Here is a 14155-nt window from a genome sequence, read left to right on the forward strand (position 1 = left end):
TAAAAATTAAAAGCTCCAGGGAAGATTTTCTAAAAGCTTCTAAATAATTGTTGGTAAAACAATTAAAATATTGGTACCAAATCCAGTAGAAATAAAACATATAGCAAACAGTAAGGATAGATCTCACATCTGGATACCATTGCATTCCCCCATCCCTATACAAATTGCAATTAAATTAAAATGTCATTGAAAGAATAATAGACAACAATCAACTAGGGTTCTTCCCTGGAAGCAAATACTGGGAAATTGTATCAGAACCATGTTAATCTAGCAAGACAAAAAGGTACTGATTTTTTTCTTCTATAAATGCTGAAAATATAAGAAAATTCACATCTGTTCTTACAAGAAAATAAAAACTACTAAAATATTAAGGATAGATAGATGTATAGATAAATTTATCTCTTTGAACACAAAGCAAGCAAGTATTCAGTAATTAATAAGGAAACATAGAAAGCATTTTCACAATTTAGCAACAAGGCATAGAATGTCCATTTTTGCCGTTATTACTAAATAATTTTGAAAATATGAACCAGTGCATTTTGACAAGAGGAAAAAATAAGGCATAGAAATTAGATAGAAAAAATATAAATTGTTCTTTGCAGATAATATGACTCTACACTTAGAAGTCTCCACTTAATTAACAAAAACTAATAAATGTAGATAATAAAGACTTCAGTAAGTGAGCAAGTAGTCTAATTTACAGAATTAAAAGAAAAACTTAGTGTCATAAATGTTTAATATTGCAGTTTTATAATCTATTTTAGTATTTGGTAGGAAAAGAACATAATCATTACTCTGTTTTTTGCATATTTTTATGATAATTCTTACATACTCTTTTACAGTAACTATAAGATTATTTTGTGATATGAGATTTTGACTAAGATATTATTAAATTTCTATAATAGATTGGCTTTAAGAAAATTGACTTCCTTATATGATTGAGTCTCTTATTTTATTATTTTATAATAGTCTTTTAATTTGTTTGAGTTTTACTTTATGTTCTCTAGAGATTTCTTGTTTCCTTTACATAAATCTTGTTAATTTCTGAAGTATATTTATTAGCATTCATTACAGTTTTTTTAAAGTACTAACATAAATTCAGAAAATTTCTGATGCTTGCTAAATTAATTTTAAAAGATTCCCTTTCTAGAATGATACTGTTGGATTTTTAAGTAAATATCTTCAAATAGCAGTAATTAAATACACAGATGTGTTTGTACGTGTGTGTGTGTGGATGTGGGCACACAACTGAATTAGCTAATACTTCCACAATAATTTGTAGTAATTGTGGTTATGGTGGACATTTTTGTTTTTTTCTTTACTGGGAATGCATCTAGCATTTATTATTAAGCACAAAAGATGTCTAGTATTAAAGACATGTTTATGTGTTTGTATATTCATCGGCTCATTAAGAAAGCAATAATTGGAAATGGTGCATGTATTGAAGGAGTTAATGGAATTGCTATGCAGATGTTGAGGGCAAGAATATTCCAGAAGAGAAACCACCACCATAAGGGCCCTAGTGTCTGAAATATTGAAGAAGCAGCAACAAGGTCAAGGTGATGGGAGCAGATAAAGATGAGAAACATGGTAGAAATTAGGTCACAGGTAAAGAAGGCCCAAATGTATAGAGCCATGAGCGTTGTGATGACTTTGGCTTTGATTGTGATCCCAGAGCGGAACCATTGCAGAATTTTCAGCAAAATAGTGGCATAATAAGTGTTGTATTTTTAAAAGAATCATCCCAGTAATAGCATCTCTAACTCTACTTTGTCTAAACCTTTAAATGATGCTGTTTTTCATTCTCCTTGAAGCCCAAATTCTCTCTTTTATATCAGAATATAAAGTGGATGATAGGAAATTAGGCAAAAATGCCATTTAAACAATGTTTACTTGACTTTTGTTGTTGTTGCCTTAATGAGGATGATTAAAGATCATGCCATTTTTTCTGATTATTTATTTGCATAAAACTTGAGTGGTCACTGGGTCTTTGAGTAGGATTGAATTGAGTTCTTTTTGTTCTTTCCCGTTATTTACCATTCCGGTGTGTAAGAATACAAAATTTAAATAGATTCTCTGAAGTCTAAAGCCTTTACATGATGCATTCAGACTGAGCCATACGCTCTGAGTTATGAGGTGCAATAATTAATTTTCTCATTTCTTCACATTTCCATGTTGTTAAATGTTAATCAATTCCTGCTGTTTTGGAGGTCAAAAATTTAAATGTTAGAAATAATACTCATAAGGAAATACATTTATTGATATTTAAGTTATTGAAAACAAAAGGATAAAGTGAGAAACATTTAATATAGAACTAAATTAATTTGATGTCCCCAAATAAGTGTACGTTTTATGACTACCATCACTATAAATAACAGTAAAATAGCGTATCTGTAGTTTTATCCTGTGCTTATCAGGTTTTCATAGAGCTGTAGAATTTATTTCTTTTCAATTGCTCAGTTTATAATAATTCCACAGGATACTAAGCTGCATAGTTAGCATATTGTTCCTTCCACGTATTCACTTACTTTATTATCCCTTTATTCAACAGCTGTTTATTGAGCACTAGCTATGTGCCAGATGCTGTACATGTAGATGCTTTAGATGCAGTATGAAGCAAAACAAAGATCTCTGTCCTAGTGGAGTATTTATTTTAGTATAGGAAGACAGACAAAAAGCTTGAAATTTTACAAACTAATGAGGGCTGTGAAAAAAATACAAAAAAATAAAAGAAATACAGAAAATACAGAAAATACAAAAAATACAGAAAAATACTAGAGCAGAGTAAGGGAGACTGAGGCAATGGGGAGGGGAAGTCCGAAGAGTTGTTTCAATTTCAGAGGAGGATGTCAGGATAGGCCTTATTGAAAGGGTGAGATATGACAAGATTTGAAATATGTGAGGAAGTAATTGTGCAGATATTCTGAGAGAGTGCTTCTTAGCAGGGAAGGAACTCAAGTAGGGTGGACAGGACTAGGAAGAACTGACAATTAATAGGAGAAAATATGAGAACATAGCAAGAGGTCAGATCTCATAGGGTATTGCCAGACATTTTAAGGACCTTTTAAACTTCAAGATAAATGGGAGCCATGTCAAAGCTTGGAGGAATGATTTCATCTGCATGAGGCTTTATGAGAATCATTCTGACTACTCTGTTGAGAATAGGTTGAGGAGGCTAAGGCTAGAAGCAATGAGCTCAGCCAAGCAGCAACTACGGTGATGGTAGTTGAAGAGAAAATGGCAGTTAGAAAATTGGTGGTCAAATACTAAGAAAAATTCAGGTTCTGATATATTTCGGATACAGATCATAGACGATGATAGATTAGAAATGGATTTCAAATGGAAATAAATGTAAAAACACTTCGGCATTTTCTTTTGACTCTGAGAAACTGGAGCTTTGGTGATGCAATCAATGTGATGTGCAGAACTGTAGGAGGAGCAGGTATGAGGGAGAGATGAGAAGTTGAACTTGAGATGAAGTGTTGAGACACTGAACTTGAATTGTCTTTTGAACAGCAAGATGGAGAGGTGTAGTGAGCACTTGGATATAATAAGAGTTTAAGATTCTGGAGAAAAGCCTAGCCTGGATATAAAGCTTTGAGATTCATTGCATACTCAGTTTGCAAAGCTCTGAAACTGCCCGGTTTTTCCATGAAATGAGTGTGAATAGAACAGAGGGTAAGGCTTGTGGTCCTAGGTACCTCAACATAAAGAGATCAATAAAGAGAGGAACTGCAACAGAGACTGAAAAGGAGCAATGGTGTTGGTAGAATGAATTCCATACAGGACCGGATTCATGGGCACAAATCCTGTGAAGGGCCTTATGCTCAAAAGGACCCAGTCTTGGTGCGTTTGGGCCATTGTAACAAAATACCACAAGTTCAGTGTCTTATACACAACAAACATTTATTTCTCACGGTTCTGCAGGCTGGGAAGTCCAAGTTCAAGGTACCAGCAGATTCACTGTCTGGTGGGGGCCTGCTTTCTGGTTCATAGATAGTGCTTTCCTGCTATATCTTCACATGTTGAAAGGTGCTAGCTAACTCTCTAAGGTCTTTTTAAGAACACTAATCCCAATCATGAGGGCTCTACCATCATGACCTAATTACCTCCCCAAAAGTCCCACCTCCTAATACTATCACCTGGTAGGGTAGGATTTTAATATATGAGTCTGGCAGGGGACACGAACATTCAGACCATAGCAAACCCCACACTTGGTTTAATGCTCTACTGTTACTGTCTTGAGATTCCTAATTATTTTTGAACAGGGGGCTCTACAAATTACGTAGTTGTCCTGATTCCATGCCACTCAGGTAATACATCTAGAGCAAATAAGATAACTACCAACTAGATAATGGGCTTTGGCTAAGATAAAAACTAAATATCTTTTCACGTAATTATACATATGTATAGAGAAACAAAGATGTCTTCAAGCTATAAATCTATTTCTTTCTTAATATGTACACATTTCTTTCATATCTTTGATTTTTAATTACTTTGTAATGCTTGCTTCTTTTTCATCATCTCTACTAAGATTTAAAAAATTTGGGTTCAACAATCATTTATTTTTATTATTATATTTTCTTTATTCTCCCTAATCTTATCATCTCAGACCCTAGCACAATTTCTAGTACATAGCAAGTGCTCAATTATTATTTGCTATCAGCTTTTCCAAATGTTGCCATAAGTAGCTAATTGATCAGTGGCTTTTTCTCATTTTAAAATCTAGAATTTCTGCAGCTTTTTGTAAGTTTTCACCTTCTTCTGTTTTGAATTTACTTTAGATTATTTTGAACCATATTGTGCATGTTTTCTTCTTCCCAAATGTTTTTTTGGTGTATTTTTAGTCCTCTTTCTCTTTGTTCTAAATAAACAATAGGTATAAATAACTTGGATTAATAACTAGTCCTCAGCCTTCTTTTCTTATTATCTGCTGTTCCTTTTGTCTATCTCCATAACTATTACCTTTCCAATATAGATAGCTATGACTGTCTCTCCAGATTCAAACTCAATGTTCTTCTGGCCACTGGCCATCTCAGTCTCTTTGTTGTCCTGATATCTTGTCCCACCTATCTGCTACTTCTAAGTGCCTTATTTCTGTTGACTATTATGCTGTCAGTAATCTACCTGTAGAATGTTCTTGGATTCTTACCTGTCATTAATGGACTACTCCTATAGTTTCCTTTTTTAAGTGACATTCCTTCCTTTCTATATCCACAGCCTCCAGCATGATTCTGTTTCTCAGTCCCTCTCTCTAGAGAACCAAATACGCCCCAGTCAGATCCCTTCCACACAAATCAGAATCGCATATCCAAAGCACAATTTCCATTATATTACCTCATCTTAAAAAGAAGAAAATCTCCAGTCTCTCCCTATTGTCTCTGCTTCCCAGACCGTGTCAGACTATTCTAGCATATTATAACCAATCGTGAAGTATATCTTTGATGATAAGTTAGCAATTATAATTAAAGTCTAAAAGTTGTGAATGATTTTCCTTTTTAAAAATTAATTAAGTGTGCACATTATATCGCACTTATTCCCTTGCCTTCTGAAGTGCTTTTCTTGAGTAGAAACGAAAGAAAGACAGGCGGTAACAAAAACACAAATAAAATTCAAAAATTGCACATAACCCACCAGTCATGTTATCCATTACACAGCTCCAAGTGTCCAACTATCAGTGACATAATATGGATTAGTTATGATGTTCAGGATTTATTATAATCAGTAGCAATATTCATCTTACTTCCTTGCATTTTTTATTTTACTTTATTTTTTTTTGTTTTGTTTTGATCAAAACGCATGGATTGCTTTGTGCATACAGTAATTGTTCATCTTGTCTGCTCTAGCACACACACAGAGCTGCTCGCTCCCACAGACACACAGTTGAGAATTCCTGAAATACAGGTATCAGTGCAAGCACTGCCTTGGTATGCAAGAACAAATGAACCTGGCTCACATCTATCATCAGCTTATTTGTCATCACTCTGTAAAAGAAGTGGCTTTTCTCTTTATCCTGACCTTCTTGTTTTCGGCCACTTTTTTCCACCATCTTCACAAGTCAGATATTTATATTTCAAGGCTCATTTCAAATGACACCTCCTCCTTGAGCTTCATAAAATCTGCCTTTCCTTTAAACCCCGACACTCCTTTTACCCTACTAGAGACATAGTACATGGCCTGTCTTACAGTCCTCTGTATATTTGTATTAACTTACTGCATGACTTCAAATGTTTCTTGTCTATGCATCCTGAGCCCAGAAGAGTATCTTGAAAAGAAGTGAAAACACTTAAACATTAGAGATATTTAAAACCCTTATTAAATGCCTGGTTGTTTCTCACGTGCGAGAAGAACAAATTAAAAAAAACATCTCTAACTAGTCTTAAGATGTGATTCCTCACTAGCATGCTTGACACTATATTTTTCAAAAGCATAAAATAAATTTATTTTTACATGAAGGTTAACATAAGGGTTTCTACATTAATGCATTATTACGATAATCATGATGATTTCTCATGGGAATTGTTAAAACAAAACAAAAGCTTTGTGTTTCTAAGATTTACAAATTCTTTTCAAAATGAAATAAGCGTGTTTCCTAGCCAATGAACATGTATGTCTAAATATCTAGGCAAAATAGACTTGAGCCATGTTATAATGTTCAGTCTATAAAACTACATTTTAAATGAAGCTAACATAAAAATATTCTGTGAATGTTTTAATAATACTACCTTAAAAATGTTCTAAGCACTGATATTTGAAAGTCTAGAATAGTAAATCATACAAAATAATAATTTACTCTTGGATAATAAGTCAAATTTTACATTAATTATAAATATATGTCCTCAAACTCTCCTGCTGATGTGTTTTTGACAAAATAAGGCCAACATTCAAATAAAGTATAGACAAAAGAGACTTTTAGAAAAGAATGTGTTATAATAACAGTAGGAATACAGTTTGGGAAATTTTATTGAGAATTACTCAAGGAAGGGCAGCATAAAACACAAGTGTAATATAGATATTGAAGAAGAGTATACTAACATTTATTATCTTTACCTTTTTTTTCTTTAAACTGGATATATATGTACCAATTTACGGAGGAAAATGAAGTAAATCATGCAATAATCTACAGACAATTACACAATATTTGTGATTGAACTATTGTAATATTTCATAGTTCAGACTTGCAGTGACATGACAGTTCAAGTACATTATCCTTTTGTTACAAGTATAATATTTATATATATTTAACTCCTCAAATTCTTGCCTGAATATCATGAAAAATGCAAGAATATATGTCATGATAACACTGTAATTTCAGAATGATTTTATATTGTCTGAATATGTGCGTGTTTGGACCAGATAGTGAAATCTGCAGCAAATATTATGATACTTGATATATCTATTTTAAAAACTTCAATAAGCATTTATTTTTATAGTTATAGAGTTAGAAAATAAACATTTATATGAGTATGTTATTTTAGAATAACCTCAAATATTACTTCTGTTTCCCCTAACATTTATGAGAAAGAAAATAGTTATTTTATTTTTTAAAACCATTGTATATATTCTACTGAAGTTCACTCCCTAGCAGTCTATTTTTCTTAAGGAATACATTTTGAATGAGAAGACATCCTATGGCAGACATTCTAAGTCAGACATATTGTACCTATCAAACTAAGGCAGAAACATTGAAGATTACAGAAGAAATATGTGGCAAGTCACTGAATTTCTTACTTCCTGTGAAGGACCTGAATGGAATTTCAACTATTTGAAATAGTTTCAGGTTGGGAGAATTGCCATATTTCGAATTTTGGATTTTTCCCAAAGTCATATTGTTTTTACACTTAGAAAAAATATATCTCATTTATTAACAAATTTACAATTCAATAGAGCAAGGGTTTTGTCATTAGGAATGAAGGAATTCAATGTGTCTGATGAAAATAGTTTGAAAATGAATTGCTATGGAATTTTTCTTTATGTAAAGAAATGACTAAATTTCTGTGTGTACTTTAATATACTCACTATGTAAAGATCATTATAATTTAGATAAATGAAACTAGAGTAAAGGTTAAATATAGAGAAAAGAACAAAGAAACTACACTAGCAATTTGCGACCAGTGGTACACCCAGGTGGGTGAGGGAGTAGAAGCAATCTACTGCAGTAGGAGGACTACTTAGAATTGCTAGGACATGGTGATAATAAAGAGATAATTTATTATTAGTGAATGTTATTATCCTTTTACATTCCTATTAGTATCGTCCCTCATTATTGCTTGTGCTCGGGGTGGATAGCTACCCTTGATATTCTACAACTTGTTACTTCTACATGAGACATAATGGAATGAAAAAAAATGTCAATTATCCTTTTAAAATGAATATTATAGGTCATCTTTCACATAGAGGATTTATAATAATAAAGATCATAATAGTTTGCTGCTCTAAATACTTCATCATGCATTATCTCATCTGATTTTCACAACTGCTTAGTGAAGTAGGTATTATTTAAATGAGATGTATGGAAGTTAAGTAACTTAATCAAAAGTTCACAGATAGTAGGTGTTGAATCTGAGACAACTCAAAATCTGTGTTCTTCGTGGCCACGCTAACATGTCTCATTAGACATCTAGTACAGAGAAAGACTTGACAAAGAAACCACTACTGTACATAGATAAAATGATCTTAATCTGCAATGAGGTACTGATTCACCTATGCTTTCTAATTTAACGTAATTTGTATAACTATTCATTTGGAAAGCTGCCATTGACTATTTGCTTATTATGGGCCAGGCACAAGGAACTTTCTTTCCAAGATCTCATGTATTATGCACAACCACATGAGGTGAATATTATTGCACATTTTTAAGATGAGGAAATCGTGTCCACAGAGGTCACAAATTTATGTGAAGGTGGAAAAGAAATTTAAGACCTCCTGACCCCACATGTCATGTCCTTAATTAATAAATTGAAGGTTACAAAAAAAAAAGAATAAGAAAAAAGAGACCCAAACCTATCATATTCCTTATTTGATACATACCCAATTTTAGATTCATGACATAGAGTGTTTATCATTGACTCTCATGTGACCTAAATTATTACACTTAGGTCATGAAAATATCGTGTTTAGGAAATCCACATTGACTCACAGGAATATGTTAAGCAATAAGAAGAAATAAAAATTACAAACAGAACGTAAACTTTTTATAAAAATCCTAATTTCACAGGCAACGATATAGTGTAAGTCTCACTACATGTATCAGTCAGGGTTTTGCAGAGAAACAACCAAGAGAGTTGTTATAAGTAATTGGCACATAGATTATGGAGGCTGAGAAATCCCAAGATCTACAATCTGAGAGCCAATAGTATAAGTTCCAGTTCAAGTCTGAAGGCTGGAGAAGACCTTTCTCTCAACTCTAAGACTGCCAGGCGGAGAGAGTGAATTCTCACTTGCACAGCCTTTTGCTCTTTTCAGATCTTCAGCAGATTGAATGAGGTCTACCCACTTTGTGGAGGGCAAACTTCTCTACTTAGCCTACTGATTCAAACATTAAACTCATCCAGAAACATCCTCACAGATACACCTAGTATAATATTTAATCAAATATCAGGGAGCCATGTGGTCCAGGCAAGTTGACACATAAAAATAAACACCATGCTACATAAGAGAGATTTGTTCAGATAGTGGTATTGCCATGTTTATAACTAGATATAATGATTAAACAGGCAATTTTAGAATGTGAGATTTTTCTAGAGTTGAAGGAATACAAAATTCTTCTGCACACACACAAAATAAGATTGTATAAGGTACCAAGTTCTTGTGGAAAGAGCATCATTTTAATCTGTTAATCTTCATATCATTTATTGAATTTTTTTCCATGCAGATTTTCTCTATTATATCATTGTAGAAATAAAAGAAAAACATGAATCCATTTTACAGGTCTTTTCTTTGGTCACATATATTGGGCACTGTATTTCCAATAGTTACTTGTTATCAATTAAAGAAATATTTAGTGGTGCAAAATGTCACAATTTACAAATAAATTGGAATTCAAAAATAATTTATATATATACATATTTTTTGAGATGGAGTCTTGCTCTTGTCACTCAGACTGGAGTGCAATGGTACGGTCTTGGCTCACTGCAACCTCCGCCTCCCGGGCTCAAGCGATTCTGCGGCTTCAGCCTCCCGAGTATCTGGGATTACAGGTGCTTGCCTCCGTGCCTGGCTAATTTTTGTATTTTTAGTAAAGACGGGGTTTCACCATATTGGCCAGGCTGGCCTTGAACTCCTGACCTCAGGCAGTCCACCTGCCTCAGCCTCCCAAAGTGCTGGGATTACAGGCGTGTGCCACTGCGCCCAGCATATAATTTATGTATTTTCAAAGGGCCATTTACTCGTTCTTTTTGTGAAAATTTTGATACTATGAATGCAGAAAATTTGAACATGATCTAAACTTTATATTTTAAATTCTAAATTCTGAAGTAAAGCTCTTCTTTAAATAATGCTGCAAAGAAAAGAAGATATAAAGGTTTTGATAGGAAGAAATGCTATGGACAAGGATATGAGGCCTAGAGAAATGGCATGATTCATGTTTTACAGTATTTATTTCAGTCTTTCTGTGATGGTGAGATTAACTGTTAACTACTTTATTTTCAATTACAAAATTTTAAGTTGGTGCAAAGTTAATTGTTTATTTTTTTTGCCATTAGAAGTAATGACAGAAACTGCAATTACTTTTGCACTGACCTAATAAAACTTCCTTTTAACTATATCTCCCAGAGAAGTGTCACAAAATCAGTGTACACTAAAGAGAAAAAGGTATTTCAAAATTGTACTGATCAATTATAAAGCTTCAAAGATTCATGTTGACATAGCTCCTTCATGGTGTGAGGCTTACTGAGGGCTTAGAGCTTGGGAACTATTTGTTGAACAGTAGTATAGTGCAGCTAGTGTTTAATAATATGAATATATTGGTCCAATCCTGGTCTTATCTTTTTGCATGTGATCTTGTGCAAGTCATTTAATCTTTCTGTATCTCATTTTCTCTATCTTAAAGTGGGAGAATAATGCTATCTATCTCATGGAATTATTGAAGAGTTTAAATGAGTTAATATTTATGAGCATGCCTAAGAATGTGCTTGATGCTACACAGTACCGTGTGGGGGTACACACAAAGTGTCTGTCTGTGTTGGGAATTTTTATGAATTATTAAATTTTATGAATTATTTCATTTAAGAATTCAAAAAAGATTAACTTTACAAAAATAAGATTATATTGAACCAGCTTTGCATCCCAGGGATGAAGCCCACTTGATCATGGTGGATAAGATTTTGATGTGCTGCTGGATTCGGTTTGCCAGTATTTGGTTGAGGATTTTTGCATCAATATTCACCAAGGATATTGGTCTAAAATTCTCTTTTTGGATTGCGTCTCTGCCCAGCTTTGGTATCAGGATGATACTGGCCTCATAAAATGAGTTAGGGACGATTTCCTCTTTTTCTATTGATTGGAATAGTTTCAGAAGGAATGGTACCAGTTCCTCCTTGTACCTCTGGTAGAATTCGGCTGTGAATCCATCTGGTCCTGGACTCTTTTTGGTTGGTAAGTATTGATTATTGCCACAATTTCAGATCCTGTTATTGGTCTATTCAGAGATTCAACTTCTTCCTGGTTTAGTCTTGTGAGAGTGTATGTGTCGAGGAATTTATCCATTTCTTCTAGATTTTCTAGTTTATTTGCGTAGAGGTGTTTGTAGTATAATCTGATGGTAGCTTGTATTTCCGTGGTATACGCAAATCAATAAATGTAATCCAGCATATAAACAGAACCAAAGACAAAAACCACATGATTACCTCAATAGATGCAGAAAAGGCCTTTGACAAAATTCAACGCTTCATGCTAAAAACTCTCAATAAATTAGGTATTGATGGGACGTATCTCAAAATAATAAGAGCTATCTGTGACAAACCCACAGCCAATATCATACTGAATGGGCAAAAACTGGAAGCATTCCCTTTGAAAACTGGCACAAGACATGGATGCCCTCTCTCATCACTCCTATTCAACATAGTGTTAGAAGTTCTGGCCAGGGCAATTAGGCAGGAGAAGGAAATCAAGGGTATTCAATTAGGAAAAGAGGAAGTCAAATTGTCCCTGTTTGCAGACGACATGATTGTATATCTAGAAAACCCCACTGTCTCAGCCCAAAATCTCCTTAAGCTGATAAGCAACTTCAGCAAAGTCTCAGGATACGAAATCAAAGTACAAAAATCACAAGCATTCTTATACACCAATAACAGACAAACAGAGAGCCAGATCATGAGTGAACTCCCATTCACAATTGCTTCAAAGAGAATAAAATACCTAGGAATCCAACTTACAAGGGACGTGAAGGACCTCTTCAAGGAGAACTACAAACCACTGCTCAATGAAATAAAAGAGGATACAAACAAACGGAAGAACATTCCATGCTCATGGGTAGGAAGAATCAATATCGTGAAAATGGCCATACTGCCCAAGGTAATTTATAGATTCAATGCCATCCCCATCAAGCTACCAATGACTTTCTTCACAGAATTGGAAAAAACTATCTTAAAGTTCATATGGAACCAAAAAAGAGCCTGCATCCCCAAGTCAATCCTAAGCCAAAAGAACTAAGCTGGAGGCATCACGCTACCTGACTTCAAACTATACTACAAGGCTACAGTAACCAAAACAGCATGGTACTGGTACCAAAACAGAGATATAGATCAATGGAACAGAACAGAGCCCTCAGAAATAACACCGCATATCTACAACTATCTGATCTTTGACAAACCTGAGAAAAACAAGCAATGGGGAAGGGATTCCCTATTTAATAAATGGTGCTGGGAAAACTGGCTAGCCATATGTAGAAAGCTGAAACTGGATCCCTTCCTTACACCTTATACAAAAATTAATTCAAGATGGATTAAAGACTTAAACGTGAGACCTAAAACCATAAAAACCCTAGAAGAAAACCTAGGCATTACCATTCAGGACATAGGCATGGGCAAGGACTTCATGTCTAAAACACCAAAAGCAATGGCAACAAAAGCCAAAATTGACAAATGGGATCTAATTAAACTCAAGAGCTTCTGCACAGCAAAAGAAACTACCATCAGAGTGAACAGGCAACCTACAAAATGGGAGAAAATTTTTGCAACCTACTCATCTGACAAATGGCTAATATCCAGAATCTACAATGAACTCCAACAAATTTACAAGAAAAAAACAAACAACCCCATCAAAACGTGGGTGAAGGATATGAACAGACACTTCTCAAAAGAAGACATTTATGCAGCCAAAAGACACATGAAAAATGCTCATCATCACTGGCCATCAGAGAAATGCAAATCAAAACCACAAGGAGATACCATCTCTCACCAGTTAGAATGGCAATCATTAAAACGTCAGGAAACAACAGGTGCTGGAGAGGATGTGGAGAAATAGGAACACTTTTACACTGTTGGTGGGACTGTAAACTAGTTCAACCCTTGTGGAAGTCAGTGTGGCGATTCCTCAGGGATCTAGAACTAGAAATTCCATTTGATCCAGCCATCCCATTACTGGGTATATACCCAAAGGACTATAAATCATGCTGCTATAAAGACAGCTGCACACATATGTTTATTGCAGCACTATTCACAATAGCAAAGACTTGGAACCAACCCAAATGTCCAGCAATGATAGACTGGATTAAGAAAATGTGGCACATATACACCATGGAATACTATGTGGCCATAAAAAATGATGAGTTCATGTCCTTTGTAGGGACATGGATGAAATTGGAAATCATCATTCTCAGTAAAGTATCGCAAGGACAAAAAACCAAACACCGCATGTTCTCACTCATAGATGCAAATTGAACAATGAGAACACATGGACACAGGAAGGGGAACATCACACTCTGGGGCCTGTTTTGGGTTGGGGGGAGGGGGGAGGGGTAGCATTAGGAGATATACCTAATGCTAAATGGCGAGTTAATGGGTGCAGCACACCAGCATGGCACGTGTATACATATGTAACTAACCTGCACATTGTGCACATGTACCCTAAAACTTAAAGTATAATAATAAAAAAAAATAAGATTATAGAATTCACAAAAAGTAGTCTCTCCAGTTTACACATAAATCAAAGGCTC

At 34.4% G+C, this 14155-nt stretch overlaps 1 long non-coding RNA gene across 1 annotated transcript in view; it reads left to right on the forward strand.

Moving 5' to 3' along the window:
- LOC129059610 (uncharacterized) overlaps window positions 1-14155 on the forward strand; it is a 1962070-nt gene that overhangs the window by 657492 nt on the left and 1290423 nt on the right. The window lies entirely within an intron of this gene.

The sequence above is a fragment of the Pongo abelii genome, chromosome 4 (genome assembly GCF_028885655.2).
Source record: "Pongo abelii isolate AG06213 chromosome 4, NHGRI_mPonAbe1-v2.0_pri, whole genome shotgun sequence".
NCBI classification, from domain to species: domain Eukaryota; kingdom Metazoa; phylum Chordata; class Mammalia; order Primates; family Hominidae; genus Pongo; species Pongo abelii.